Source organism: Pelobates fuscus, chromosome 12 (assembly GCF_036172605.1).
Source record: "Pelobates fuscus isolate aPelFus1 chromosome 12, aPelFus1.pri, whole genome shotgun sequence".
In the NCBI taxonomy this organism is placed as follows: domain Eukaryota; kingdom Metazoa; phylum Chordata; class Amphibia; order Anura; family Pelobatidae; genus Pelobates; species Pelobates fuscus.
The window spans coordinates 7,396,961-7,415,866 of NC_086328.1; the positions used below are offsets into that span (position 1 = coordinate 7,396,961).

General features: G+C 44.5%; 1 protein-coding gene across 2 annotated transcripts in view; it reads left to right on the top strand.

The window, feature by feature from the left end:
* The window catches only part of PLCG2 (phospholipase C gamma 2), a 136,861-nt gene that overhangs the window by 12,433 nt on the left and 105,522 nt on the right, over window positions 1-18,906 (top strand). The window contains exon 1 of one of the 2 annotated variants that reach the window (XM_063438257.1): window positions 10,693-10,843. The exons of the other annotated variant lie outside the window; for it this stretch is intronic. The gene's annotated coding sequence lies outside the window, so the exon portion shown is untranslated. Of the gene's footprint in view, window positions 1-10,692; window positions 10,844-18,906 lie in introns of those variants that run through there. 2 annotated transcript variants of the gene reach the window in all.

Genomic DNA, 18,906 nt, shown 5'->3' on the forward strand with positions numbered 1-18,906 from the left:
TCATGTATGTTTAGAAGAGAGTTTACCAGCTCAGGGACAGGTAGATGGGATATTTCTTCATTTTCGGGTTCTTACAGACATAAACTACATTACAAATAGAATTTTAAAATTATATCATATGTGTCTCACTCTCTGCGTGGATCGGTGCAATCCGTATTATGGGTGGATCGGTGCAATCCGTATTATGGGTGGATCGGTGCAATCCGTATTATGGGTGGATCGGTGCAATCCGTATTATGGGTGGATCGGTGCAGTCCGTATTATGGGTGGATCGGTGCAATCCGTATTATGGGTGGATCGGTGCAGTCCGTATTATGGGTGGATCGGTGCAGTCCGTATTATGGGTGGATCGGTGTAGTCCGTATTATGGGTGGATCGGTGTAGTCCGTATTATGGGTGGACCGGTGTAATCCGTATTATGGGTGGATCGTTTAATCAGTATTATCGGTGGATTGGTGTAATCTGTGGGATGGGTGGATCGGTGTAATCTGTACTATGGGTGGATCGGTGTAATCTGTACTATGGATGGATTGGAGTTAACTGTACTATGTGGGCTTACTAACCCCACCAAGAAACAGGAGAAGGAAAGGAGTACTAGTGGCAGCTATTTGGACACAATGCGGTCCACCTAGGTCACAGAGCAGAATTAACACGTTTACAGCCTAAATAACTTGACACGAAAAAGATTGCCCAGATACCTTCAATAGATTGGTTGATTATATTCACTGGCCTGTAGTAATACGCTAGGTACAATGCAGGTCTACCAGGGGCATGAGCTGTATTTTAGCCAGCAGGTATAAACTTCGATCATTTACGTGGTGCTCTAACTCTAGTCTATGGTCACTTTTCCATTCTGCTCTGGAAGAGCTGTTTTTATTTTGTGAGTTCACCATGGTGTCCATGCAGTAAGTACCCCTGGGTCACCCCTGCACAATCAAAGCCGGGTAAGAGAGGAGTCAGCACATACAGCAAAGTCGGGACTATGCCCAAACATAAGGCCACCAACAACAAGTTCAGCTTCACCTGGTTAGTCATTCTGAGAATTGGGATACATGTGAGCTTACTGTGAAAGCAGAATTAGAAGCAAATATCTAGCTCGCAAGTGAAGTGAAATTTTAGGTAACTTCCAGTTCTCTGTCAAGAGAGACACTTCCTTCTGTGAATGGCTGTGCAGCACGGCGTGTATGGTTTATAGGGCAATCTGTTCCCTGGCTGTACCGGGTGTCCAGCGCAGATTGGACGCTCTTAAAGTTTCTGGTTAGATATATTTACACTCTGTATAGATGTAAGGCGAGCAGAATTCACACATAAAATGAGATAAGAGTGACGGCATAAAATGCAGCATTAATCTGTCTAGCAGAGGCATGGCCAAAATCAGATTCCCAGCTATTACAGGACTACAACTCCCATAAATCTCTGCAGGCAGCCAGCAGGTGTTTCCAGGTCACGTGGACTTCTAGAAGATGGAGGGTCCTTTCTAAAGGCAGAACAGTCCATGGACCTCGACTGAAAAGGACAGACGAAACATAGTATAGAGACATGCTTTCAGGAACATTGGAATATATCAGTAAGAGAGGTTTAATTTCCCTTTCTATACTTTTATAGCTCCATAAAGTGTACCTGATGACCGCCATTAGTTCATGGTTGGTCAATGGTTAGGATTTCCCCCCTACATCTCTCTATGAGAAAGATTAGCGGCGTTGGGTGTCATCATACGGTGTTACGATGTGATGGTAACTCAGTCCCCTGTGTGTCGTTCATCATATTTATGTAAAAAAATAAAAAAAACTCACAGGCACTCCGAATTCAAGCCGCAGGCAGTTTTATTGTAACAGAATGCAACGCAACGTTTCGACCAAAAAGGTCTTTTTCAAGCTTTGGTCGAAACGTTGCGTTGCATTCTGTTACAATAAAACTGCCTGCGGCTTGAATTCGGAGTGCCTGTGAGTTTTTCTTCTTTACCTATTGTTCTGAGATTGCTGGTCCTGCTCTGGAGCACCCGTGGCCGCTGGGAATGAGTGCGGTTCCTACCATCTATTTTGTTCATCATATTTATAACATGGACCTGGCTGTTAATATCTGATCACGTAAAATAGCCAGGCTTTGTTCTGTGTCTCTCAAATTATGAAAACTGGTATGCACTGCAACATGGTTACCTTCTTAAAGTCAAGATTTTTCACGTAATGCTTAGTGTTGGTCTTTATCAGACCGTGCTACCCGCCCTCTCTTAGCTTACTTTAATTACATTACCCAGCGCAGTGCAGAGACGGGGTCACTAGTCGGAGGGTTCTATGTATTCCACTGAACGCTCCATCTTTTACATATATTGAGAGGCTAACCTGGAAATTCTGGTTAATGGGGCCCAAATGCAACTCCTCCTCAAATAGAATCATAAAATAATATTTCACAGCATTATTAGAAGCCCCCTTTGTTAAAACACATTCCGAATGGGGGTGCGGGGGCATATAAGTGGTGATGTAGATATGAGGAGATACAGTTGTGTGCGTGTTCCTGTACAGACCTTGTACCAGGTGTCCTCAGGGGCCATTGGGCAGAGCTGCTATGCATGGGGTATCTTTGCATAAACTGATGCTTGTTCTTAAAGCCGACACTATGTTGGACACAGTGATTTGCATTTGCAAATGAGTAGCTTGAGTTCAGTTGTGTAGTGTTTTCATGCATTGATAAGCAATGATTAGCAGGAAAGCGGTTTGTTTGCAGTATGAGTAACCTATGCAGGGAGTGTTCAAGTGGTATTATCCAGTGGATAATACAGCATCATCCGAGATACCTGTTCTTACAATTATGCCGTTTTTTATTAAACGGTCCATTTTCAGCCCAGCTCGCATGCAACAGTTAGCACCCTCCCCCCGTCATCTACCAGCCAGCTCCCTTGTATACTAGAAAACTCTCATCCAAACCAGCCAGCACTCTGCCCTGTCTGCTAGCCAACACACAGCCCAACCAGCCAACACTCTGCCCTGTCTGCTAGCCAACACACAGCCCAACCAGCCAACACTCTGCCCTGTCTGCTAGCCAACACACAGCCCAACCAGCCAGCACTCTGCCCTGTCTGCTAGCCTACACACAGCCCAACCAGCCAGCACTATGCCCTGTCTGCTAGCCTACACACAGCCCAACCAGCCAGCACTATGCCCTGTCTGCTAGCCAACACACAGCCCAACCAGCCAGCACTCTGCCCTGTCTGCTAGCCAACACACAGCCCAACCAGCCAGCACTCTGCCCTGTCTGCTAGCCAACACACAGCCCAACCAGCCAGCACTCTGCCCTGTCTGCTAGCCAACACACAGCCCAACCAGCCAGCACTCTGCCCTGTCTGCTAGCCAACACACAGCCCAACCAGCCAGCACTCTGCCCTGTCTGCTAGCCAACACACAGCCCAACCAGCCAGCACTCTGCCCTGTCTGCTAGCCAACACACAGCCCAACCAGCCAGCACTCTGCCCTGTCTGCTAGCCAACACACAGCCCAACCAGCCAGCACTCTGCCCTGTCTGCTAGCCAACACACAGCCCAACCAGCCAGCACTCTGCCCTGTCTGCTAGCCAACACACAGCCCAACCAGCCAGCACTCTGCCCTGTCTGCTAGCCAACACACAGCCCAACCAGCCAGCACTCTGCCCTGTCTGCTAGCCAACACACAGCCCAACCAGCCAGCACTCTGCCCTGTCTGCTAGCCAACACACAGCCCAACCAGCCAGCACTCTGCCCTGTCTGCTAGCCAACACACAGCCCAACCAGCCAGCACTCTGCCCTGTCTGCTAGCCAACACACAGCCCAACCAGCCAGCACTCTGCCCTGTCTGCTAGCCAACACACAGCCCAACCAGCCAGCACTCTGCCCTGTCTGCTAGCCAACACACAGCCCAACCAGCCAGCACTCTGCCCTGTCTGCTAGCCAACACACAGCCCAACCAACCAGCACTCTGCCCTGGCTGCTAGCCAACACACAGCCCAACCAGTCAGAACTCTGCCCTGTCTGCTAGCCAACACACAGCCTAACCAGCCAGCACTCTGCCCTGTCTGCTAGCCAACACACAGCCCAACCAGCCAGCACTCTGCCCTGTCTGCTAGCCAACACACGCCCAACCAGCCAGCACTCTGCCCTGTCTGCTAGCCAACACACAGCCCAACCAGCCAGCACTCTGCCCTGTCTGCTAGCCAACACACAGCCCAACCAGCCAGCACTCTGCCCTGTCTGCTAGCCAACACACAGCCCAACTAGCCATCACTCTGCCCTGTCTGCTAGCCAACACACAGCCCAACCAGCCAGCACCCTGCCCTGTCTGCTAGCCAACACACAGCCCAACCAACCAGCACTCTGCCCTGTCTGCTAGCCTACATACAGCCCAACCAGCCAGCACTCTGCCCTGTCTGCTAGCCAACACACAGCCCAACCAGCCAGCACTCTGCCCTGTCTGCTAGCCAACACACAGCCCAACCAGCCAGCACTCTGCCCTGTCTGCTAGCCAACACACAGCCCAACCAGCCAGCACTCTGCCCTGTCTGCTAGCCAACACACAGCCCAACCAGCCAGCACTCTGCCCTGTCTGCTAGCCAACACACAGCCCAACCAGCCAGCACTCTGCCCTGTCTGCTAGCCAACACACAGCCCAACCAGCCAGCACTCTGCCCTGTCTGCTAGCCAACACACAGCCCAACCAGCCAGCACTCTGCCCTGTCTGCTAGCCAACACACAGCCCAACTAGCCATCACTCTGCCCTGTCTGCTAGCCAACACACAGCCCAACCAGCCAGCACCCTGCCCTGTCTGCTAGCCAACACACAGCCCAACCAGCCAGCACTCTGCCCTGTCTGCTAGTCAACACACAGCCCAACCAGCCAGCACTCTGCCCTGTCTGCTAGCCAACACACAGCCCAACCAATCAGCACTCTGCCCTGTCTGCTAGCCAACACACAGCCCAACCAGCCAGCACTCTGCCCTGTCTGCTAGCCAACACACAGCCCAACCAGCCAGCACTCTGCCCTGTCTGCTAGCCAACACACAGCCCAACCAGCCAGCACTCTGCCCTGTCTGCTAGCCAACACACAGCCCAACCAGCCAGCACTCTGCCCTGTCTGCTAGCCAACACACAGCCCAACCAGCCAGCACTCTGCCCTGTCTGCTAGCCAACACACAGCCCAACCAGCCAGCACTCTGCCCTGTCTGCTAGCTTACATACAGCCCAACCAGAGAGCACTCTGCCCAGACAAAACTGGCTTTGCCAACCTCTTTCTACCTGGTGAAACCAATCTAACCTCTGCCACAGGGCCATATCTCATAACATTTAAAGGACTAAAGAATGGTTTCAGGGGGTAACTCTGGAGAAAGGGGATTAATTACTAAGAAGATATTCATTGCATGAGCTTCTGAACTTATAAATGACAAAACCGTTTTGCTACATCATCTTGTGCATTATCCTTGTAAATAACTTTGACATTGACGGAGGTGTCACTCCAGCATTAATAATGTGTTACATAAAAGAGTCACAATTTCCATCACCATACCTCGGCCAGGTTGTCACACCAGACAGACACCAAGGAGAACTGAAAAAGCAACAGGTTACACGATACAGTGTTTACTCAATTTCCTCTACTCTTCACATAGTCCTTTTTTATTTCACGTTGGGGCATTAATGCACTTTGTAACCTGCTATATATAAAGGTGTTGAACTGAAATTTGCAAGATGCACGTTTTAAGCAAGACACACGTAGTGAAGCTCCAATCTTTAGATCTGGCGAGAAGAGCCATAAGAAAGTGTATCCGTAATATGTTATTATGAACAGCCGATGAAGTGGTCTGGGTGCAGGGGTCTGGTCATTTTAACCCTCAGACGTAAAACCCTGCAGTATTACAGCAGCTGCGATGTTTGCATTGTAACATAACCTCTGGAAGAGGTACTAGAGGCACTTCGCTGTACTGACCTTAGCGGGAGGCGGAGAGGTGAGCAGCCACGGGAGGCACTTCGCTGCACTGACTGTAGCAGGAGGCGAGCAGCGCCGGGGGAATCTTAAGAGGGCCCTGTATCGGTCTAAGGACAGGGGCACTATAGGGTTAGGAATACAGCTTTGTATTGCTTTAATGAAAGGATATTGGCAGGAGCTGTGTTGGGTGTGAAGGCTCTTGCCATTGGTTTGTTTTGGATATAATGGTCCAGGAATGTCTACACATGGTTTGAAAGACGTGCCAGTACTTTATAATGTGATAAATAATTTCAGGAAAAAGAGCCCTGTTTGATCTGCTCCCACCCATTACAATCATTATGCATTTACAAGTTGAAAACGTGCACTTTGGATTGAACAATGAATGGGAAACTGGGGGAAAAGACAATATTTATCAAAACTACTAACAGATTTAAAGGGACACTATAGTCACCTGAACAACTTTAGCGTAATGAGGCAGTTTTGGTGTATAGAACATGCCCCTGTAGCCTCACTGCTCAATCCTCTGCCATTTAGGAGTTAAATCCCTTTGTTTATGAACCCTAGTCACACCTCCCTGCATGTGACTTGCGCAGCCTTCCATAAACACTTCCTGTAAAGAGAGCCCTATTTAGGCTTTCTTTATTGCAAGTTCTGTTTAATTAATATTGTCTTATCCCCTGCTAAGTTAATAGCTTGCTAGACCCTGCAAGAGCCTCCTGTAAGTGATTAAAGTTCAATTTAGAGATTGAGATACCATTATTTAAGGTAAATTACATCTGTTTGAAAGTGAAACCAGTTTTTTTTCCATGCAGGCTCTGTCAATCATAGCCAGGGGAGGTGTGGCTAGGGCTGCATAAACAGAAACAAAGTGATTTAACTCCTAAATGACAGTGAATTGAGCAGTGAAATTGCAGGGGAGTGATCTATACACTAAAACTGCTTTATTTAGCTAAAGTGATTTAGGTGACTATAGTGTTCCTTTAAGAGTTAACCCACTAAATGCCAGGGGAATGGGAGTTCTCCTTTCTGCAGGCACAGGCCCCCTGGGATACTCTTTTATACACCGACGTAACACACACAGTTCTGCATTAGCCCCAGCCGCGATGGCTGGCAGTGATCGGCTGCAAGCAATAGGTGACCTCTCAGCCTGTAACTGACCGTCACTAGTATCATGGGACAGGGCTGCTGGTTTAAATTATTGGAAAGCTCTGGAAATTAAATAGATTATTTTTATTTATTTTTTTACTTTGCAGAATCCCCTTTTACCATCACATTTTTTTTGTCTCTATCCGGAAGTTATTCATTTATTTGGATAGTTACAATGCCTTGCTAGGGTGTGAACACGCACAGGGTTATTGCTGAGAATTTAATGTTAAGGCCATAAATAGCAAAAAAATATGCTGAAAGTTTGGTTATTCTGGCCTTAAGTTTAAAATCTACTTTTTTTTATTACTGACAATTGTCACTTTAGCAAATAATCCTGCTTCATAAATGAGATTTTATTTCTCGGCAGTGAAACAATATATCAATCCTTAAATTTACAGCTGTCCAGTTTGACCAGAATTCAGTGTCTGTTAGAGAAAGAGCAGTTGGACAACAATCTCAGAATCTGTTATAGCAGACGCTGTCACGGATGGCTAATCGTGGGAAAACAACTTACCTGCAATCCAGTGCCAATGCAGCCTCTTCTTAGCAATCTGGTCCGCCCCCGATGAGGTCATCAGCTTGATAACCATTGTATCCAATCAAATGCTTCTCATTGGGAAGCATTGTAGACTTAATGCGCATGCACCAATCCAAGGCTTCTACCAGTGAAGAACAGAGTCAGACTCTATCCTCACTGTGGAAGCCGTTTGTTAGTTCCAACAGCCAAATAAGGAATTGTGTGCGTGCAATGCAATGTTGCAATGCTGGCAGACCAAATATGCCAATGCTATGCATCTATCCATTTTAGAACACCTTGCCCACTTCATTGTACACATCTAGAATCTATTATTGCTGCCCTGAATGATGTACCGTACCAAAAGACCTCATTTGGCTCCTATATTCCCATTGACTAGAATGATGCTGACCAGACACGTGGTCCATTTGGCTACTGTATTAACATTGGATAGAATGTTGCTGGACAGTCAGTCAATGCATTAACATACTGAATTCTCATTGGTTGGAATGTCTAAGGATAGGTAATCCGTGTACTGGCATACTGAATTCTCATTGGATGGAATGTTGCTGGCCAGGTAGTCCGTGCATGGACATACTGAATTCTCATTGGTTGGAATGTCTAAGGATAGGTAGTCAGTGCACTGGCATACTGAATTCTCATTGGATGGAATGTTGCTGGCCAGGTAGTCTGTGCACTGACATACTGAATTCTCATTGGATGGAATGTTGCTGGCCAGGTAGTCCGTGCACTGGCATACTGAATTCTCATTTGATGGAATGTCTAAGGCCAGGTAGTCCGTGCACTGACATACTGAATTCTCATTGGATGGAATGTTGCTGGCCAGGTTGTCCGTGCACTGACATACTGAATTCTCATTGGATGGAATGTTGCTGGCCAGGTAGTCCGTGCACTGGCATACTGAATTTTCATTGGTTGGAATGTCTAAGGCTAGGTTTTCCGTGTGCTAGCATACTGAATTCTCATTGGATGGAATGTTGCTGGCCAGGTAGTCCATGCACTGGCATACTGAATTCTCATTGGATGGAATGTTGCTGGCCAGGTAGTCCGTGCACTGACATACTGAATTCTCATTGGATGGAATGTTGCTGGCCAGGTAGTCCGTGCACTGACATACTGAATTCTCATTGGATGGAATGTTGCTGGCCAGGTAGTCCGTGCACTGACATACTGAATTCTCATTGGATGGAATGTTGCTGGCCAGGTAGTCCGTGCACTGACATACTGAATTCTCATTGGATGGAATGTTGCTGGCCAGGTAGTCCGTGCACTGGCATACTGAATTCTCATTGGTTGGAATGTCTAAGGCTAGGTAGTCCGTGCACTGGCATACTGAATTCTAATTTATTGAAATGTCTAAGGCTAGGTTTTCCGTGTACTAGCATACTGAATTATCATTGGATTGAATGTCTAAGGCTAGGTAGTCCGTGCACTGGCATACTGAATTCTCATTGGATGGAATGTTGCTGGCCAGGTAGTCTGTGCACTGACATACTGAATTCTCATTGGATAGAATGTTGCTGGCCAGGTAGTTTGTGCACTGACATACTGAATTCTCATTGGATGGAATGTTGCTGGCCAGGTTGTCCGTGCACTGACATACTGAATTCTCATTGGATGGAATGTTGCTGGCCAGGTAGTCCGTGCACTGGCATACTGAATTTTCATTGGTTGGAATGTCTAAGGCTAGGTTTTCCGTGTGCTAGCATACTGAATTCTCATTGGATGGAATGTTGCTGGCCAGGTAGTCCATGCACTGGCATACTGAATTCTCATTGGATGGAATGTTGCTGGCCAGGTAGTCCGTGCACTGACATACTGAATTCTCATTGGATGGAATGTTGCTGGCCAGGTAGTCCGTGCACTGACATACTGAATTCTCATTGGATGGAATGTTGCTGGCCAGGTAGTCCGTGCACTGACATACTGAATTCTCATTGGATGGAATGTTGCTGGCCAGGTAGTCCGTGCACTGGCATACTGAATTTTCATTGGTTGGAATGTCTAAGGCTAGGTTTTCCGTGTGCTAGCATACTGAATTCTCATTGGATGGAATGTTGCTGGCCAGGTAGTCCATGCACTGGCATACTGAATTCTCATTGGATGGAATGTTGCTGGCCAGGTAGTCCGTGCACTGACATACTGAATTCTCATTGGATGGAATGTTGCTGGCCAGGTAGTCCGTGCACTGACATACTGAATTCTCATTGGATGGAATGTTGCTGGCCAGGTAGTCCGTGCACTGACATACTGAATTCTCATTGGATGGAATGTTGCTGGCCAGGTAGTCCGTGCACTGGCATACTGAATTCTCATTGGTTGGAATGTCTAAGGCTAGGTAGTCCGTGCACTGGCATACTGAATTCTAATTTATTGAAATGTCTAAGGCTAGGTTTTCCGTGTACTAGCATACTGAATTATCATTGGATTGAATGTCTAAGGCTAGGTAGTCCGTGCACTGGCATACTGAATTCTCATTGGATGGAATGTTGCTGGCCAGGTAGTCTGTGCACTGACATACTGAATTCTCATTGGATGGAATGTTGCTGGCCAGGTAGTTTGTGCAGTTGCAGGAATGTCTGACTGTGATAACATACATACATACAATATTGTCATGGACTGTAAATGCTATAAAAACACGTTTTTCAACCTCAGGGTTTTCAGCTTTGGAATAAGTGTTGAAATCTATTAAATTGATTATTGTGAATCGTTTCAGCTGTGCCGTCTGGTTTCATGATCAAAGTGTGACATATTTCTAGTCATTCATAAAATGTCTCGTTATTTTAATCCTATGCCATTTATTTTATGCAAAAGCTCAGATATCATGCTCAAGAACTGAAAACAGAAATAGAAGGTGTGTTCTGACTCCGGGACCTTGCAGTCATTTTCGGTTTAGCATCTGGGTCACAGAAGGTCCGTTTATGCTATGTGGAAGGGAGGTCTACATGAGCCTTGTCGTACGAGGAAGGAAGTAGAAGCAATAGAGCAGAGAGCCGAGGGACAGGGTGGGGGTAGAGAGGACAGACACAAAAAAAGCAGAACAAACAACCAGGAAGCATAGAAGGGCTTTCTCCGCGTAGATATCATGTGAAGTGAATTCAAATTGTAAAGATCATTAAAGAAGGTAAAGAGGAAGGTGGGAGTTTGCAATTAAGGGACCTCTGCCCGAGGCAAGAGGTACAATGTAGCCCAGAAGACGTTTGGCAGTAAGTGGCACAAGGTTGGTGGTGGTGTTCTTTACTCTGGCTTATTGAATTTGGATTGTAACAATCTCTAAGAGAATGAATTGTTTGCTTTTATTATATCTGTAAACTGTGAGCATTGTAAGAGTATCAGTGATTATGTCAGTTTTGACACCTTTGCATATTTTCCAAAAACCACTCGCATCCCATGGGAGAAGGTATAGAAATGCAGACCTGCTAGAAGCTCCCCCTCACTGGCACGGAGATCTTTCTGGTTGGGCCAGTCTTCCTCTCCTAACACTTCATCCCCGAGCATACATCACCGAGTCCCACTGTATGATCCTCCATAGAGTGGCTTCTTCATGCAGCGCATGAGAAGGTGCATTTTCCCCTGTAGCCATCGCTAGCAATGGCTGCTGACAATTGCCAAAAGTGGAACGTGAAAGCTCTATTTTAAGTCCACCTCAGTTTGACACACAAGGTCACTGATCTAATTTCCCAGTTAAGAACAAGTCACTGGGCTATTGCCTTGCATATTATTTGGGTCCCTGTAAGAGAGGGCCAGGAATTACTGATCTAAACCAATGGAGAGGAAATTTCTGGTAGACTTCACGTTGAGGGTTCGTGTGTGAAATGGATGAAGTTGCTATAAAATTTGCTTTTTTATGCCATTTCTAAACACATAAGCCCATATACAGCTCATAAACCTCCCTCTATTTGCTAAAGCGAATAAGTCATCCCATAGAGATGCTACTTGTGAATTGTGTGTCAGGACTAGGTATAGAAAAGGATCATCGAGAGACAAGTTTGGGGTCAAGTCTAAACACACTCTCCATACACCTTAACTTGGCCAAACACCTATGAGTAGGGTACTAGTCACACCAACACATTTATTACAGTGGAATAGGTTTGAGTGCTTGCACTCCATTGAGAGAAGGCAGATGGCCAAGAAGAGTTTTCTCCTCGAGGAATCACCGTTCCCTTAGACAGGGAGGTAGGTGCGGTGTAAATGTTCTGCAGCGGTGGTTTTGGTGTAAAATGTTCTGCTGATGACAATGTACCCGTGCCAGAAGGAACAGACCTGAGAGTAGGTGTAAGGCAGGATTTGAGTTTAATTCACATTACAACAATAATAGAAAAATACTCCCGGTATAGGTCGAGTCAGACAGAAGAGAACATAGAGCATGTCTAAGACCAGGATGGGTAGGAGACAGCTAACACCATACATAGACATCCGGACAAGAGAGCCGTAGGGTTATATAGGCCCGGCAAACTTGTGAGCAATCCCAAGCTTCTGGCTTGGAGGAACATTGAGAGATCATAAGATTTGTGTATAAACTGCAACACACTACCTCAACATTCAGTTATAGAGTTTCTCTTGGAGATTATTTTTTCCTAAGCGTGGTAAACACTATCCTGATAATCACACCTCTATAAGGGTACATACAACATCAGATAATGTGTAGCTGGCTGCTAGCTGTGGATACATATATTAACAACCTGACAACAGAAGCATTTACATAGACAAATGAAAAAAGGTCAAACAACCAGCCACGTAATCTGTAATAGTATGAGGGCTATAGAGATCTACCAACCCATGTCAGTGACACTGGGTATAGAGGTGATGGAGCTAAAAGCAAAATATAAAAAAACAAATACAAAAAATATATGTTAAGGCGATATTTAAAACGGAGTCTATATTTAGCCTACAGAGTAAAGCATTAATCGGTTATGGTGACAACGATGGAGGGTGGGTAAAGGACAAACTAAATGCACAATCCATGGGTGTAAGCTGGTAACCTTGCAGTGTGTTCACATCACAAGCAATAGAACTAACAAAAATGTCATGCGAATGGCACAGGCCCTGGCAGCTGGAGACTAGTAGGCACGAAAGTGGGTGCTAAAAGCTCTGGGTGTGAAAGAAAAAAAAAAAAAATGTAACAAAATGACCTTCATTCACTCAGATCCTCAGGTTCTCCTGTAAAAAACGTGAGGGCACTTTGACCCGCTGTGCTTGTTGCACAAGCAGGCCGGACGCTGATATCAGCCAGAGCAAACGTCAGGTTTATAGTTAGATTAGTGTATGTGTGAAAGACACACTTTATTAAACAGCTAGAACGTACATTTTATAGGCAGCGGCCCATGTTTCACTGTTGTACCTACGATAGGGCAGAATATTTACATTTCAGACCCAGAAGTACACATTTACTAGATTTTTTTATTTTACATCTGAATTCGCTAGAAGGGTTTAAATAGCAAAAGCCACCTAAAATAACCATTAAGATCAGTGCAGCATTCCGAATGGCTGTGTTTCAGCCCATCAGAATTCACCTAGATTTCAAAGAACATTCACTGAACACATGCACAGATGGATAAAGTGATGGCCGCCCGCAGTCCACCGTAAAAGGCAGACTGTGTGAAGCAATAAATATCAGACGCCGCACAATTTTCACTTCTGTATTTGAATTGAGAATTCATTTAAATTGATACATTGTGATCACTTTGTCCCTTTCATGGTGATGGGCTTGTCTGGTGCTTAAAATGCTTTGATTGTGAATGTTTTACGTGTGAAAGGGATGAGAGATTCTAAATTCTGTCAGCCATTACAGCCTCTGAATTGTGTATCATGCCATGCGCGCAAATCCAATAACCGATAGGGGACGTTTAACTAAGCATCCCCTTACCAGCCGTTTTATAGGAAGACTGACCCGAGCTCAGATGCAGAAAATCAGACAAACATCCCCACAGAAAATGTCTGCTGTCCATCATTGCATACAGGAAGGAACCGGTAACGTTTCAGCCAATCATCTTGTTTCTCGCTCTGCACGGGCGAGAGACATGAAACCGAAATCGTTTATAAAAAGGCAGTCAGGGTCACTCAATAAAAAATGAGAATTTTCGGGAATTAAAAGTTGAACTGAAAGGTAAGGCCAAAGTAGCTGAACCGGAAGCTCAGCAGACTGAGAACTTTTCCAGCTCGGCTATTGTTGCCTTGAATTTGAAATTCTCTTTAATTCACGACAATTCTCAGTTTAGTAATTAGTGCAGATTGCCTTATTGAACAATGGATCACAGGGTCTCCACCACATTCTCAGAGGTTATTGCCGTCCAAGGTTGAACAGCTTTTGGTGGAGAATGTAGAAGGGAAACATTATCCCTGAGCATTGTTCCACAGGTGTCGCTTCCAATCTAATCCCATAGCATTTGGAACGAGAAGCATGTGTGCAGTGAGCACCGTGCGCGCCCATTAAAACGCTTCTCATCGAGATCAGCATATGAGGATGGTCTACGTCGTGGGTAGGCAACCTTCGGCACTCCAGGTGTTTTGGACTACAACTTCCATGATGCTTTGCCAGCATTATGGGAAATGTAGTCCACAACATCTGGAGTGCCAAAGGCTGCCTACCCCTGGTCTACGTCAAACGTCACATAACGGAATCAAACTCAGATCTAATGGCCGCCAGGAAGATAGTCACTAGAGGAGTGTTTATCTCTGCAATGTAAACATTGGCGTATCTACTAAACTGCAATGTTTCAGACTGCGGGGCTGGAAGGACAGAGAAGAGTTTCTGCAGACCACCTTTCAGAAACGAAGTGATCCGGGTGCCCTTCGTGTACGTTTTAGGTAGAAAAATCAAATCATGTGCTAAAACATATGGGTGCATTATTCACTCAATACCACCACCCTATTCTTTAAAAGTATTAAAAACCAATAATTTCTGACAGTTGCTTGGGTCTATCGTTTGAAAAGCGTGGAGGAGAATTTACAGACACAGATTACATGCATTGATGCTCATTGTAAATACAATTTGAAGATTAGCTTGATACTAGTTATAATGTACTTTGTACTTTGACACCTCGCCTTTTTATTTTCCACCAGAGAGAGACTTCAGGTTAATATGTAAATGTTGGCAGCACTGACCATTATTGCGTAATATGGGATCTGGGCCTATTTTTTCTCTCCTCAATATCTACGCGCCCCGCCACCCATAATTTTGGGTGTTCGCTTACCAGACTCGCCCTTACACCCTGTGCCCCAAACAGCATTCATACGTTTGCACTCAGGACCCAGTTCCCACCCACCCCAGGGTCCTCACTACCCTTATGGTGACTTTCATCCTCTTCTCTCATTGCTAAAATCTAGGTATCCTCCGGTTTACCTGTTACCGGCTGACACCATGTTTATTGCCCACGCGATATTAACAATATAAATACGTTTATATATTGTCAAATGTATATTTTTTTATTTGTGTTTATGTTATACAGACTTCAATCTTGGAACGGAATATTTTTATTAATGTATATATATATTTTTTAAAGGGATTAAAAGGGTAATAGTTACATCCCTGGATTTTTAATATTACGTTTACTCATCCCTATATTTAACATATGTGATTGTGAGGTGTAGAAAAACAAAATTAAATTTAGAAATTCACACCTCTTTATCATAGCAACTGGGCACCTCCATCTTAGATCCCTGTCAGTCATACCCAACACGTTTAAAAGAGGCTATTTTGGACCCAACTCTCTCTGTCCCTCTTTTCTAGGAGATCCATATTGTTGGTGTGTGAGTGTATAACAGAGCTCCACAGCAATAATACTCCCAGTAATATGTCTGTGTATAACAGAGCTCCACAGCAATAATACTCCCAGTAATATGTCTGTGTATAACAGAGCTCCACAGCAATAATACTCCCAGTAATGTCTGAGTGTATAACAGAGCTCCACAGCAATAATACTCACAGTAATGTGTTTGTGTATAACAGAGCTCCACAGCAATAATACTCCCAGTAATGTGTCTGAGTGTATAACAGAGCTCCACAGCAATAATACTCCCAGTAATGTGTCTGAGTGTATAACAGAGCTCCACAGCAATAATACTCCCAGTAATGTGTCTGAGTGTATAACAGAGCTCCACAGCAATAATACTCCCAGTAATATGTCTGTGTATAACAGAGCTCCACAGCAATAATACTCCCAGTAATATGTCTGTGTATAACAGAGCTCCACAGCAATAATACTCCCAGTAATATGTCTGTGTATAACAGAGCTCCACAGCAATAATACTCACAGTAATGTGTTTGTGTATAACAGAGCTCCCCAGCAATAATACTCCCAGTAATGTGTCTGAGTGTATAACAGAGCTCCACAGCAATAATACTCCCAGTAATGTGTCTGAGTGTATAACAGAGCTCCACAGCAATAATACTCCCAGTAATGTGTCTGAGTGTATAACAGAGCTCCACAGCAATAATACTCCCAGTAATGTGCCTGTGTATAACAGAGCTCCCCAGCAATAATACTCACAGTAATGTGTCTGAGTGTATAACAGAGCCCCACAGCAATAATACTCCCAGTAATGTGTCTGAGTGTATAACAAAGCTCCACAGTAATAATACTCCCAGTAATGTGCCTGTGTATAACAGAGCTCCCCAGCAATAATACTCACAGTAATGTGTCTGAGTGTATAACAGAGCTCCACAGCAATAATACTCCCAGTAATGTGTCTGAGTGTATAACAGAGCTGCACAGCAATAATACTCCCAGTAATGTGTCTGAGTGTATAACAGAGCTCCACAGCAATAATACTCCCAGTAATGTGTCTGGGTGTATAACAGAGCTCCGCGGCAATAATACTCCCAGTAATGTGTCTGAGGGTATAACAGAGCTCCACAGTAATAATACTCCCAGTAATGTGTCTGAGGGTATAACAGAGCTGCACAGCAATAATACTCCCAGTAATGTGTCTGAGTGTATAACAGAGCTCCACAGCAATAATACTCCCAGTAATGTGTCTGGGTGTATAACAGAGCTCCGCGGCAATAATACTCCCAGTAATGTGTCTGAGTGTATAACAGAGCTCCACAGCAATAATACTCCCAGTAATGTGTCTGAGGGTATAACAGAGCTCCACAGTAATAATACTCCCAGTAATGTGTCTGGGTGTATAACAGAGCTCCGCGGCAATAATACTCCCAGTAATGTGTCTGGGTGTATAACAGAGCTCCGCGGCAATAATACTCCCAGTAATGTGTCTGAGTGTATAACAGAGCTCCACAACAATAATACTCCCAGTAATGTGTGAGTGTATAACAGAGCTCCACAGCAATAATACTCCCAGTAATGTGTCTGAGTGTATAACAGAGCTCCACAGCAATAATACTCCCAGTAATGTGTGAGTGTATAACAGAGCTCCACAGCAATAATACTCCCAGTAATGTGTCTGAGTGTATAACAGAGCTCCACAGCAATAATACTCCCAGTAATGTGTCTGAGTGTTTAACAGAGCTCCCCAGCAATAATACTCACAGTAATGTGTCTGTGTATAACAGAGCTCCACAGCAATAATACTCCCAGTAATGTGTGAGTGTATAACAGAGCTCCCCAGCAATAATACTCACAGTAATGTGTTTGTGTATAACATAGCTCCCCAGCAATAATACTCCCAGTAATATGTCTGGGTGTATAACAGAGCTTCACAGCAATAATACTCCCAGTCATGTGTCTGAGTGTATAACAGAGCTCCCCAGCAATAATACTCCCAGTAATGTGTCTGAGTGTATAACAGAGCTCCACAGCAATAATACTCCCAGTAATGTGTGAGTGTATAACAGAGCTCCCCAGCAATAATACGCACAGTAATGTGTTTGTGTATAACAGAGCTCCCCAGCAATAATACTCCCAGTAATATGTCTGAGTGTATAACAGAGCTCCACAGCAATAATACTCACAGTAATGTGTTTGTGTATAACAGAGCTCCCCAGCAATAATACTCCCAGTAATGTGTCTGTGTATAACAGAGCTCCCCAGCAATAATACTCACAGTAATGTGTCTGAGTGTATAACAGAGCTCCACAGCAATAATACTCCCAGTAATGTGTCTGAGTGTATAACAGAGCCCCACAGCAATAATACTCCCAGTAATGTGTCTGAGTGTATAACAGAGCCCTACAGCAATAATACTCCCAGTAATGTGTCTGAGTGTATAACGGAGCTTCAAAGCAATAATACTCCCAGTAATGTGTCTGGGTGTATAACAGAGCTCCACAGCAATAATACTCCCAGTAATGTGTCTGGGTGTATAACAGAGCTCCGCGGCAATAATACTCCCAGTAATGTGTCTGAGTGTATAACAGAGCTCCACAGCAATAATACTCCCAGTAATGTGTCTGAGTGTATAACAGAGCCCCACAGCAATAATACTCCCAGTAATGTGTCTGAGTGTATAACAGAGCCCTACAGCAATAATACTCCCAGTAATGTGTCTGAGTGTATAACGGAGCTTCAAAGCAATAATACTCCCAGTAATGTGTCTGGGTGTATAACAGAGCTCCACAGCAATAATACTCCCAGTAATGTGTCTGGGTGTATAACAGAGCTCCGCGGCAATAATACTCCCAGTAATGTGTCTGAGTGTATAACAGAGCTCCACAGAAATAATACTCCCAGTAATGTGTCTGAGTGTAACAGAGCCCCACAGCAATAATACTCCCAGTAATGTGTCTGAGTGTATAACAGAGCTCCACAGCAATAATACTCCCAGTAATGTGTCTGAGTGTATAACAGAGCTCCGCGGCAATAATACTCGCAGCAATGTGTCTGAGTGTATAACAGAGCCCCACAGCAATAATACTCCCAGTAATGAGCCTTTGAAGTACAATAAATGTGTTTTGTAAATAAGATACAGTGTTCTTGTTATTAATTACATTTTAGTTGTATAAATGTTTTTTAGAAAGTTGCATACAATTTCTCAAAGCAGGCCCGCTCCTACTCACAACCCTAAAATGAAAAAGTGTCCCTCTTTGCTTGTTTAAATGATGGGAGGTATGCGGTTAGCCCTGGTTAGAAGTTCTGACCATTTGCATAAGAGGAAATTAATAAATAAAAATGTCCTCCTCGTTTGCAAGATGTGCCTTGTCTGATCTGACTGATGAGGTTATTTGCAAAAGTATTCATAAAAGTTTTAAAGAAAAGAGAGCTGCTCATGAAAAAAAAAAAAAAGTAACAAGTTGGAGGTGATTTTCAATTCCAAAAAAAGGGACAGTTTCTCTTTAAAAAAATTTTTTTAATATATATATATATATATATATATATATAGTGT